At 41.8% G+C, this 13,162-nt stretch overlaps 1 long non-coding RNA gene across 1 annotated transcript in view; it reads left to right on the plus strand.

Moving 5' to 3' along the window:
* Window positions 1-13,162, plus strand: part of LOC146893612 (uncharacterized) — a 20,919-nt gene continuing 7,757 nt past the window's right edge. The window contains exons 1-2 of the long non-coding RNA XR_015003249.2: window positions 1-84; window positions 298-522. This is a non-coding gene — a long non-coding RNA (uncharacterized LOC146893612). The remainder of the gene's footprint in view (window positions 85-297; window positions 523-13,162) is intronic.

A 13,162-nucleotide genomic window follows, 5' to 3' on the forward strand; every position in this document is an offset into this window, starting at 1 on the left:
GGACTATCTAGAGTCTTAGCCTCTGGGCATACTGTAAAGAATTCTCTTGAGGAGGCTGAGGGAAGTGAGAAGAGCGCTCCCAAGGTGAGCAGTGCGAACAGCTGAGCGCCCACGCCCCTGAGGTCACTCTCCTTCCTGGCTGTGGGTGCAAGGCGACCAGCTGCCTCCCGCTGCCTGACTTCTCTGTCCTGCCTCTGCAACCGTGAGCCCAAATAAACCCTCCCCGCAGTTGATGTCACTGGGTATTTTATCTCAGCAGCAGGAAAAGGAAGATCCTTGCACCTTTGTTCTCCTCAGGGTTCTCCCTTATGCTCGCGCAGTATCAAAGGAACACTACCAATGCAATTACCAGTCAGGACAATGTTGAATGCTTCCAGTAGGTTGTCCTGTGAAAAAGACAACAGTCATTTAGATCTCCAGCCCACAAACTTCATCTCCTACCGCTTGCGTGCCAGCTACCAGCGGTAGGAATCCGAAGGCCCAGCTCTGTCTTCAAGGCCTTCTCTCTCTGAAGAGAGTCAGGTAAACCTGACAGACAATTTTATCAATATATACTGGCTATGATAAGAGCTACTCAAAGGAGATATGGTCAAATATGTTGCTTCAGTTGTAGATATAATTTGTTTTGCTAAATGCAGGTATTTAGGGCATTAAATTAACTTTACTCACAGACATCAAATGTCTAGTAATACATATGGCTGTAGAGTTAATTTTACTCTTTAAAGTAAATTTTATTAGAAATAATTTGAAAAGAAAGCACGGTTGCTTAAACTGGACTATTTCCCCTTAACCGGACGGCATGAGGGTTTCGTGGAGGTGAGGTGTGCACTGTAAGTAAACACATGTGTCCGCTTCAGGAAAGATGAATATCACCTTCTGAATAGATGCGACTCTTGAGAGACCCTGGCAACTCTCACATTCTTTGTAAAACAGAAAACTGACTTTGAGAAAAAGCACAATGGTTGCCATAAACTGTTAGGACACACACACAAACAAAACACAGTAGACACACATATATACACACGCATATAACAATACACACACATACACAATATACATATATAACACATACACACATACACAATACACATAAATAACATATACACACAACACATACATGCACACATACATGCACACATACACATAAAACACACACACATAATACACATATACAACATATAAATGCACACTCATACACACAAACACATACATATTCACATACAACACATACACACATACACAATACACACATACAACATATACACACAACCCACTAATACATATATACACGCATACAGACATGCACACAACACAACACTCCTATACACACAACACACTCATACACACGTTTACAGAACATACACAATAGAAATACATTGAATATTTTATATATTTATATATATATATATACACAACACACACATCCAAACATATGCACGACACAGTCACAGACACATAGACATACAACACAAACACACACACGCACAATTTATACTTCTATTCCTCAGAATTTATCCCCCTTCTACTGCCACCTCCAACTCCTATCTTCTCATTAAGTCTCTCCATGGAGATGCTTCTAGGTTAGGTCCACTTTGCTATGGACTGAATTGCCAACGCACACTTTCATTTTAGCTCCCATGCAGCCAAGCACTGCAAATCAGATAGATGGGGAGGTGCAGGAGTGGAGAGGGAACTGATAAACCTTTTGAGTGCTGACAGATTTTTCCGTCACTTGTAACCATGTCTGATAGGTTAAGGAACTGCATGACATGAGATCAGGGAAGTGGCTTTCTCCCCATCCTTGCCCTCTGGGAATTATTCTCATCCTCATGGCGCTGTGAACCGATTGAGGAAATGAAATTGGAATGAGTCTCACTGAGCTGTGTAGCACAAATGTCAAACCTGTGAAGCAGTGAAGCTCTCTTGACAGGGAGGGCTGTGTGGTTAGCATGTTTCTCAAGAAATAGCTAGTAAACATTTTACCTTTTTGTGCACAGAACAAAGAGTAACCCCTTGTGGTTCTTATAGTGTATTATTTTTAAACTGTACTGAGACATTTTTTTTTCCCTATGGATGCTTTGGGGGGGGATCAGCATTGACATCTTATACACTAATAAATCAAGTTTTCCCTAGGTTCTTCCATGGATTATTGGTTTCAGGGGGAAACAGCAGTTGCTATATACAAGAAAAGCTTTTCAGGCAACATGCAGATTCTAGATGTCAACTGAATTGTCTAGGTTTGGGTTTTTATGTTTGTGAGGCTTTTATGAGACTTTATTTGTGAGATGGGAAATAGGGAGAGTCTCCCATACTTAGCAGTGTGCCTCTAAGAAAGATTCTGAGCGCTCGGTAAGGCTGTATTACATGTTTGTAACTGTTGGTATAGTGAGGAATAGAGTGTATTATGTGATAAAACATTTCATTTGGCCTAAACTTTTATTTTCTTTTTTCTTCTAATTTAAAGAGGAATAAAAATCAGTTGTGTGGCTCATCAAAAGTACTTTAGGGCCAGTAAAATGCTGAGGGGGGGAGATACATGTAGTGTAAGCCAGACAACCCAAGGTAGATGTCTCCAGGAGCCACAGTGGGGGAGAGAATGGATCCTGAAATTCTTCTGACTTCTACATGCATGACATGGCATGCACATATCTACATTCACATACATCACACACACACAATCATACATATACCACCCTAATAATAAGAAATAAATAATTAAAAAGGTATTTCTTTCCTTCATATTAAAGTAAGAGAGTCTTCCACACATATGATACGGCAGGAAATGGACTGCAGCAAATGTGCACATAAGGAAGTGTGGGAACTTCAGTCGTCCGTCATGTTCCCTCAAGCTGAAGCTGAAAGTTTCCTTGTAATCTATATACTGGCTGGAAAACAAGATGCTTCTTTCTTCTTCTTCTTCTTCTTCTTCTTCTTCTTCTTCTTCTTCTTCTTCTTCTTCTTCTTCTTCTTCTTCTTCTTCTTCTCCTTCTCCTTCTCCTTCTCCTCCTCCTCCTCCTCCTCCTCCTCCTCCTCCTCCTCCTCCTCTTCTTCTTCTCCTCCTCCTCCTCCTCCTCTTCTTCTTCTTCTTTCCCTTCCCCTTCTCCTCTTCCTCCTCCTCTTCCTCTTCTTCTTCTCCTTCTCCTCCTCCTCTTCCTTCTCCTTCTTCCTTCTCCTCCTCCTTCCTCCTCCTCCTCTTGCTCCTCATCCTTCTTCTTTTGATTTTTTGAGATAGGGTTTCTCTGTATAACAGTCCTGGCTATCCTGAAACTCGCTCTATAGATCAGGCTGGCCTCGAACTCACTGAGATCCATCTGCCTCTCCCTCCCAAGTGCTGGGTTAAAGGTGTGCACCACCATCTCCCAGCTGAAAACAAGATTCTTGCTCACTTCTTAATATGAATTGAAACATCTATTTATATTCGCTGAGCCTTTGAAAAGTTCTGTAGTTTTAAATTGATTCGATCAATCTGGATTGTGTATCACACTCTCGGGATACAAGTCTGTCCAACTATCATGGTGAATTCACTGATCAAGGACATTGAGAAAAGAACATTATTAATTTAAAAAATCAGGATGAAGAATGGTAGATAATGTTTATGTGCGCTTGAGAAGGACACTGAATTATTAGCCATGTTAGGATATGACCCATTTTAAAAATAAAGTAGGGGAGAAGTTTACATGCAGTGAAGAGATGTCCAGTTTCAGGGCAGCAGCATCTTGATTCTCTAGCATAAGAATGGTTCTCACATACTCATGGGGGGGCAGAGACAGAGCAGAGAGGGGGGAGAGAGAACAGGGAGGGGAGAGGGAGAGACAGAAAGAGAGAGGAGAGAGATGGATGTCTTTGGGGTTTAGAGAACTTAACTGATCTTGCAGGTGGTCTGGCTTTTGCTCCCAACACCCACCTGGCAACTCACAGCTGCCTTTGTAACTGCAGTTACAGGGGATCCAACACTTTTTTCTGGCCTCCTCAGACTCCATCGCACATATGATGTACAAACTCGTGTGCACAAGCACATGCATGTGTACACACACACACACACACACACACACACACACACACACACACAAAATTGTTAAAGGGTTACCATCTGGTTCCAGAGCAGAGGTAAATAAATTTCAGACACAATAGATGATATTGTGAATGAATATTTTCTGTCCTGAAGGCCCAGTTCCAAAAAACTGACCGAGAGGCTGAATATGAATTATAAATGCTCAGTCAATAGCTCAGGGTTGTTACTAGCTAACTTTTACACTTAAATTAACCTATATTTCCATTTATGCTTTGCTACGGGGCTCAGGGCTTGTTACCTCATTTTTTTACACAACCTGCTTGCTTGCTTGTTGTCTCTCTTGACTTCCCTGACTCTGCCCTATCTCATCCCATCATTCTCTCTGTGCCAGGCTGTCTCATACAATCTCTGCTTGCCCTACTATTGGACAGTCAGCTTTTTTTTAAAACAATGACCACAATCCATAGCAGTATAAGAATATATTACACATACATACATATATGGCATTTCAACTTGGTAAGAAGTAGGTGGATTACTGTGTGGTAACAGGCCAGCTAATTTGTGAAAAGGCTAGATGGATCTATCTCTTAATTCTTGCAACAGAATACAGTCAAGGAGCTTCAAAAAGAAAAAAATTAAGCCACTTATGGTGACTTAAGCATTTAATCTTAGTACTATGGAGGCAAGGCAAGAAGGCTGTGAAGTTGAGGCCAGGTGAGGCTATGTAGCATACCTTTGTAGGGAGAGTTCTCCTGTGTCTGGGCAGTCAGCCCTGACCCACCAGCTGGCTCCTGCCAGCCAGTTCCCAAATAACCATACAGAAACTTCTTACTAATTATAAATGCTCAGCCGATAGCTCAGGTTTATTACTAACTAACTCTTCCAACTTAAATAAACCCATATTTCTTATCTAAGTCCTGCCATGTAGGCTTGTTACCTCATTTTCTACACATCCTGTTTCTTCTGGCTAGAGACTCCTCTGACTCTGCCCCTCTTCCACAGCATTGTCTGCCCCAACAATTCTGTCTAGCTATTGGCGAGTCAGCTTTTTATTAGCAATGAGAGAAACACATTTCCACAGTGTACAGAAGGATTATTCCACAGCACACCTTGTTTCTAAAATCAAACAAACATACGGTAAAGTAATGAAATCATAGACTTTTTAAAAAAGGGGAATGAATATTATTTATAATCTTGAAATGGAAAAAATCATTTCTTCATATATATATATGACATATTAAAATTAAAGATTTTTTCTATTAAAATGAATACAAAAAGTAAGATCTTAGAAAATTACACACATTCAACATAACAAAGGGCTATATTCCTTCCTGCCCATAAAAAGAACAGCTAATGAGATAAGCAAATAGAAACATAGATGCCAGAGGACTATTGTCAATTTCTAGAAGAAAGGCAATCAGTCGTCAGGCTGAAAAAAAGATGCCCACTCAACCTTTTCAATGACAAAATGGCAAAGAAAACAATGCAGTGTTGTATTTTAAATGGGCCCAAACAAAATGAAATTTGATAACACTCCATATTGCTGAGGATATAAAGAGCCAGGTGCCCTCATTGTGGAGCAGTTGTCATTATAGACAACACATAAGCCAGTTCAGCAACACCCCAATTCCAGCCCCGGGGAAGTAGACAAAGGCAGGAAAGAGCAACGTGCTGATTGTAAAATATTCAAACCTTATAGAGGTGTTACACAAACACTTAAGGGTACAATCAAATATTCCATATAATATTGCTGACAATGAGGAATTGACAACACAAATGGCTAGCAACAGAAATTTGGTTAAACAAACAATACTATGTAAACAGGAATAGTATAATTAATACAGATGTATTCTTACAATGAAAACTGACTACCATAAACTGTTAATTAAAAAGCCAAGTTAAAACAAACAGGATGTTTAAATTAATCCCATCATCATCATCATCATCATCATCATCATCATCATCATCATCGTATTTGTGTTCCTGTTTGTGCAGGTGTTCATGCATGTGTGCATACACACATGTGGAGGCCAGAGAACAACCTTGCGTGTTGTTCCTCAAACACAGTTAATTTTTTTAAACATGGTCTCTTAGTGACATGAAATTTGCCAAATAGGCTAGGATGGGTGGCTAGTGGGCCCCAGGGATCTGCCTGTCTTCTCTTTACCAGCACTAGGATTAAAAATGAGTGTCTCTATATCTATCTATCTATCTATCTATCTATCTATCTATCTATCTATCTATCTATCTATCTATCTATCTATCTCCTTATATGCATGGGTTTAAAGTGGTCAAACTCAGATCCACATATTTGGAAGACAAGCCCTTTTCTAGTGCCTTGATCCCATAGCTACTTTTAAAATGTTAGGCATCCCCCCCAAAATTGGAGTCCTGTACCCAGCTAACGTGGTAGCCACTTTCTCCATTATATAGTTATAGCACTTGAAACTTTTATAATAAGTATTAATTATTCTTACATAGAAGCAGTCCTTAAAAAAGAAAACAAAAACAAAAATTGTCATGAAGAACCTGTAGTGAATCACGTTTTCCTTTAGAGATTGTTCTTCTTCCTCAATGAAAGATCAAATTTCTTCTTAAGTTGAACAATATTCCATTGTGTAATACAATGCATTTTCATTTGATAGACATGCAGGGTGTTTCCATTTTCGTGCTATTGTGAATAGAGCAGCAATGAACACGGATGAGCAAGCATATTAGCAGTAGGATGTAGAATTCTTTGCGTATATGTCCAGGAGTGGTTTGGTTGGACCATATGTTAGCTCTTTCCTAGCTTTTCTAGGAAGCTTCATACAGACTTTGACAGTGGCTGCCCCAGTTTGTAATCCCACCCCACAGTGAATAAATGTTCCTTCCCCACACCCTTGTCAGCGTTTGTTGTCTTTTAAAATATTCTCAGTCGTTCTGACTGAAGTAGGATGAAATCTAATGCAGCTTCAGTTTGCGGTTTCCCGATGCCTAAGGAAGTAGAACATTTTTAAACCATTTTATGTTCTTGGCCATTTGCATTTCTTCTTTTGAGGACTCTGTTTAATTACATGCCCATTATTAATCGAGTTATTTGTTTTCCTGGTATTTAAATTTTGTTTGTTTTTTCTCTTTGTGTATTCTAGACATCATCTCTCTTTCATATGTTTATTCCACTCTGTAGGCAACCTCTTTACTCAAATGATGGAATTCTTTGCTATATAGGAGCTTTTTAGTTTCCTGAGGTCTCTTGTCCATCATCAGTCTTAATGTCTGCCCGTCTGGGGTCCTGTTCAGAAAGCTCTCCCCTGTGCCTCTAATTTGAAGCATATCCTACTTTCAGTTCTGTCAGATTCCAGCCATCAGGTCTTACACAAGGTCCCCGAATCGTGTGTAGTTGTTTTGTACAAAGTGAGAGATAAAGACCAAGTTTCACTCTTCTGCATGCAGACATGCAGTTTGTCCAGCATAATTCATTGAAGACGAATTATGTCTTTTCTCCAATGTTCATTTTGGCCTCTTTGTCAAAACAAACAAACAAACAAACAAACAAAACCTGTCCCGCACTACCGTCTCGCCCGCAAGAACCACGTGGGACACATAGGATACTTCTGCAGTAAAGCTTTAATGCCCCTTGGGAGAGCGGGCATCAGCCAACATGGCGGAGACCCAGATAAGATGGAACCCATCCCTTATATAGGAAACAGACCCTGCTTTAGACGTGTCATTCTTGGATTGGTCAACTGTTCCCAGTCCCAGGTGATACCTTGGGAGTAGTGGAAAAATACCAACACGTGTGAGCTTTCTAGCTCACCTGGCGGTGCAGCGCCATCTATGGTGGAGAGTGTGGTTGCAGCCTTCTACATCTCCCCCTAATTTACTTCTTTGCAGAAAGGCAACTCCCTCAAAAGGTAAAGATAGAGGTCGCACTTCCCAAAATGAAAAACATTAAAATGGGCTTACACGGAATTTGTCCCTAGGCTCATGATACCTGGAACCTATCCGGCCTGCCCTCTGCCAATTTTCTGGGAAAGGGAACATACGGCAGGAAACCCTTATGCAGAGCGACTTATCTCTCAGAGAGGGCCATTCTCTGTGCGATGCTCTTCAGGTCGACAACCTTCAGGGCTAGCTAAGCCAAGCACTCCACCCTGTGCAATGGACCACAGTCCTAGGGGTGCAGGAGCTGGTTGGCTTAAACCTTACTGCTTTAACATAGATAACCACATATCAAAAGAGGCTCCCTGTTCCAGGGCAGCCAGCGCTGTGCAAAAACCACTTTGTCCCTAAGACTTTGGGATTTGAGTCAGCAGACCATCCAGAGGAGAAACACTATTCCATAGCATAGGATTGTTCCAAAACACTTCCACCCCCACCCATTCTTTGAAGTAGGGGATGAAGGACACGATCCAGGACTGGAATTCTTCGGCCAAGCTTATGTCCACTCGCGTGGAGTTGATTGTCATGATGGACCATCTCAAGGAGGACAGCAAATCATCAAAATTCTCCTGTAAGATACAAAGACAATTCTCGGGACAAGTTAGCCACTTTTATAAAGTTCTCATATAGTACACTGGTCACACATAAGGCTGGAGTTTTCCATTTACAGCCCAATTGGGCAAGCTGCCATAAGCTATCCACCTGTTCTTGCATTAGGTCAATTATTTGATTAAGAATCATTATTTTATCTCTAATAGATGTATCTATGGTAACCTGCTGATCCAGGGCTGTAGCCACTGTGGTAGATAACTGATTGAGGGTCTCTGTTTTTTATGATATAGGCCGTGCTGCCATTTAAAAAATGTATAATGAACAGAGCATCGGGGGCAGTTCCTTTATTATTCCCCCTTTTTTCAATTTTAACAAGAACTGGTAAGTTCTCCTGTCCAATTACCTAGAAGATAACTAGACAATTGCTTAATAATCTGGGATCGCAGGGGCACAACTCTCCAGCTGTATCAAGAAGTCTGTAGTATCCAATTCTTAATTTGAATAACCATGGCATTTTGTAACCTGTCTTGAAGATACCCATAGTGTTTAGCAGAAATAACTGACAGGATAAGGGAAACTGATAGCAAGCAATAACTGACAAATCAAGGGGAAATCCAGCAGCACAGCAATGGCACAGCAACAACAACACTGCAATGTACAGCAACAACAGCACAGCAATAACTGACAAACCAAGGGCAGGAGCTGGCCCATCCCTCAGGAACCTGCCAGCTCCGCAGCAATCAGGTCAGACTGCTCCATAGCAGAGGCTTTGTCCTCAGGCCTCTGGACAGATGAATCCACAGCATGAATAGTAGCATTCCTAGAAAAAAACATAAACAAACTCTTCTCCCAAAATAACATTTAAGAGTATTAAAAAACTCAGTGTAAAAATTTAGCACAGTCAGTACTGGAAGTCGGCTGGTCTTGAACTTAGAGATCTACAGGTCTCTGTTTGTTGATATTAGATTTAAGATTTATTGGCTCCCGTATTTCTTGCCAGTACGGTGGCCTCGGGCTCCAGAGTCCGCCCGCCATCCAAGGGCTGTGCGCGGCCCTGGGCCTGCTCGCTGCTCGGATTCCCGTGTCCCAGGCCAGGAAGTAGCAGCTCCACCCTCAGGCGCCCCTGCCTTCCCCGCGGGGCTAGCCTAGTTCTCTGAGGCTGTGTTGGTGGCGGAGTGTGGCGGGAGCCGACACTCAGACCGAGGCGGCACAGGCCGCAACATCTCAAGGTCCGCGCCAGAGCCGCTGCAGCTCAAGGGGCCGATGGGAGAGGCGGCGACCAGGGCCGCTTCCCTACTAGCAAACTCTCAACACCTGTGCCACAGCAAAAGCGGCTGTAAACTCTCACAGATCCAGCCAATGACCCAATCACCCCAAAATCCAAGGGCCTTTCGCATCCATCTCCCTGCGGATCCCGAAACATCAGACAAGCCAAGCGTATACACAGCAATCTTTCAGGTGGACTTGAATTCTTAAAATGCTAAGCTGTTCTTAAAAACTTAAGTCGCACTATGTAGATGTAATACGGTACTGCCTGTTTACTGTGTCTAAAACTTAATTGCGCTTTTATTATGATAATTACGACCAGCCCTGCCTGAAGTCAGCATCCTTTAGCATAGCCAAATGGAACCAGAGCCATTTTACCCTCAGAGACCCTCATAGTTCTAGGTACATTGCAAGGTACAATTAGGTACAATTCTGGCCTGGCAGCTTGTGGCACCGCTCTCATTCTCGGTACGTGACACCCTCCAGGCCAGGCACCAACTGAGCCGGCGCAACGTGCCCCCTGCCATAGCCACCGAGCAAAGCTCCGCTCCAGCCACCCTCCAGCCGCAGCTGCACCCACTCCGCGCCCAAACCGGTGTACGGAGCAAAGCGGAACTCAGAGAAGCAGGTTTGCTGGTCTGCAATCATTAAAAGGACCTCATTTAATCTTTTAGGGAATTTGGGCGTCGTTAGTCTCTTGGCTGCTTCCTGCTGTTATTGGGCCGCTGAATTTTAGGGGTAAACACTACAACATTTCAGGAGGTCTCGGTGATTCGAACCACGTGGATCTCAAGCACATACTTAGGCTCCCATCCTCCGTGGAGGCGAAAACAGAACCTCTTTCCCAAAACATCATATCCTTAGCAGTTTCTAAGTTTAAATATCTTTCTCCTATCCAGTACACAAAAGACAACACATATAACATAACATAAAGCTTTTGACCTTGTAAATCAGCCTTCTCCCCCATTTTTACTTTTTTAAAATCACTGGGGGGTCCTTTTTAACTTATTTTCTTTTCTGTCTCCCCCATTCTTTACTGGAGGGTCATTTTTTAACTTATCTGGGTGCGCGCGCACAACCTCCCACTGCTGCTCAGTTTCTGATATGCTCTCTGGACTTTAGAACGTACCTCTCTGAGCATGCATGCCTGCAGTTCTGAATCCTCCTTGTGTCCAAGGGGTCTCCGGTGGTGCAAAGTTTTTCTTCTTCCCGGGTATGGCACCAGATGTCCCGCGCTACCGTCTCGCCCGCAAGAACCACGCGGGACACATAGGATACTTCTGCAGTAAAGCTTTAATGCCCCTTGGGAGAGCGGGCATCAGCCAACATGGCGGAGACCCAGATAAGATGGAACCCATCCCTTATATAGGAAACAGACCCTGCTTTAGACGTGTCATTCTTGGATTGGTCAACTGCTCCCAGTCCCAGGTGATACCTTGGGAGTAGTGGAAAAATACCAACACGTGTGAGCTTTCTAGCTCACCTGGCGGTGCAGCGCCATCTATGGTGGAGAGTGTGGTTGCAGCCTTCTACATCAACCCGAGAACAAACAACAGCTGGTGACAGGAGGGGTGTGAGCTTATACCCAAGTTCTCAATTCCATCCTATTGGTTGGTGTGTATGTGAGGGCCAAGCTGTTTTTATTACTATAGCTCTGCAGTATGTCTCGAGATCGAGAATGGTGATAGTGTTTTCATTATTCAGGGTTGTTTTGGCTGTCCTGGTTCTCTGTGTTTCCATATGAATTTTGAGATTTTTTTTCAATTTCTGTGAAGAGTTATGCTGTAATTTTGATGGAGATTGTATGGAATCTGTAGTTGCTTTTAGTAGGAGTTTTCACAATATTAACCCTATCAATTTATGACTGTGGGAGGTCTTTCTATGTTCTGGTATCTCCTTCAATTTCTCTTGTATTATACTAAAGTTTTCATTGTACAATATTTTCTTTAGTTCCATTTATCCCAAGATATATTTTTGAGGCTATTGAGAATATAACCCTTTCCCTGACTTCTTTCTATGTATGCTTGTTGTTGGTGTATAAGAAGGTTACTGATTTTTGTGTATTTTGTATCCTGCTATTTTGCTGAATGTATTTGTCACTTGTATCAGTTTACTGGCTGAGTCTTTAGCGTCCTTTATCTGTAGAATTAAATTTCTTAGATATACTTTGACTTCTTCCTTTCCTATTGGTTTCTCCATTGACTGCATCTTTTGTCTTACTACTCTAGCTAAGACTTCAAACGCAATATTGAACGGGAGTTTAGAGAGTGGGGGTCCTCCTTGTTCCTGATTTAATTTCTTGAATATTGCCTACACTATGCTGAGATATGTCACCCCATATCCCTAAAGTCTCCAGAACTTTGATAATGAAGGGATGTTGGATTTTGTCAAAGATCTCTTCCCCATCTAGTAAGATGATTATATGGTTAATATTCTTGAGTGTATGTGGTGGGTTACACTTACGATTTATTGATTTTTATATGTTGAACCTGCATCTCTGGAATGAAACTGACTTGATTCTGGTGGATTATCTTTTAGGTTTGTTCTTGAATTCACTTTGCAGTATTTTATTGAGAGTTTTTTGTGTCTGTTGTCATCAGAAAAATTGTTTATAACTCTTTTTTTTGTAGTGTCTTTATCTAGTTTTAGATTAAGGCTTCATTAAAAGAGTTTGGAAGCATTTCTTCCTTTCCTCTCTGATGGAATCATTTCGGGAGTATTGGTGTCAGCTCTTGAAGGTCTGATAGAAACTTGTGCTGCTGTATCCATCAGACCCTAGGGTTTTTTTAAAATTAGTTTTGAGATTATTTTCATTAGTGCCTCTATCTCATTGGTTATTATGCATCCATTTAAATGATTTACTTCATCTTGGTTTAACTTTGGGAGGCAATATATTTCTAAAAGTTCATCCATCTCATTTAGATTTATATGGTGTTAGAGTGTAGACTTTTAAAGCATATTGTTGAGGACTGACCTCAACAAAAATACTTCTTACCAGGGTAGGGACATGGGAATTGAAGAAATATAAGCAAAAGGATACGAAGGTGCATAGAATAACAAGACAGAAACCATAAGACAGTACTGGGAGGGTATTCCAGGGATTACTGAAACCCTGAAATTACCCGTGTTTATTTTTCCATAGCTTTTATACCCTTTGTAAACTGGGGGAGAAGATAACAGAAGACTTTCTTAACATGATACAAAGGATAACTCACATAGTATTCTGTCATCCAAGTAGCTGAGGTGCCCTAAGTTACTTACTCTAGGTCATGTATACTAATACCGCCCTTCCCTAGGTGACCTCATAGGTACAGAAGAAAGGAGCAGAAGCACACCTGCATATCCTGACCACCATCCAGATGGCACTGAGCTATCTTCTTAGCTAGCTAGCAACCACCTTCTGAATTA

Source organism: Myodes glareolus, chromosome 7 (genome assembly GCF_982192425.1).
Source record: "Myodes glareolus chromosome 7, mMyoGla1.1, whole genome shotgun sequence".
NCBI classification, from domain to species: domain Eukaryota; kingdom Metazoa; phylum Chordata; class Mammalia; order Rodentia; family Cricetidae; genus Myodes; species Myodes glareolus.